This window comes from Vigna radiata, chromosome 2 (assembly GCF_000741045.1).
Source record: "Vigna radiata var. radiata cultivar VC1973A chromosome 2, Vradiata_ver6, whole genome shotgun sequence".
Lineage (NCBI taxonomy): Eukaryota > Viridiplantae > Streptophyta > Magnoliopsida > Fabales > Fabaceae > Vigna > Vigna radiata.
The window spans coordinates 18,695,592-18,696,038 of record NC_028352.1 but is presented as its reverse complement, the minus strand read 5'-3'; positions in this window follow the sequence as shown (position 1 = coordinate 18,696,038).

Below are 447 nucleotides of genomic sequence, written 5' to 3'. Positions count from 1 at the left end.
ATGAGATCTTCTCTTGGTAAGAAGGCTTCTTAACAACCAACACAGTGCACAATACATCACATAAAGATATAACATTTTTCATAAAAGATGTAAATTCTTAGATATACATATTCTTTAATTGTTGCAACACTATATTGGTTAAGAAACTTAATTTAGTAGTAATACATTATTCCAAACCTTATAAACTTCATTGGCTAATTGAATATGGGGATATTATAGTAAATCAACAAGTGAAGGGACAATTCACCATAGGGAATAAGAAAGATGAAGTTTTATGTGATATAGTACCTGTGGAGGCTTGTCATGTTTTATTAAGAAGACCATGAAAATTTGATAAAAAATCTATACGCAATGGTCATTCTAATTAAAGTACCCTCCCATAGAAGGATAACAAATATGTACTTCACCCTTTGACACCCTCACAAGTGGCAGAGGATCCAGTTCAAA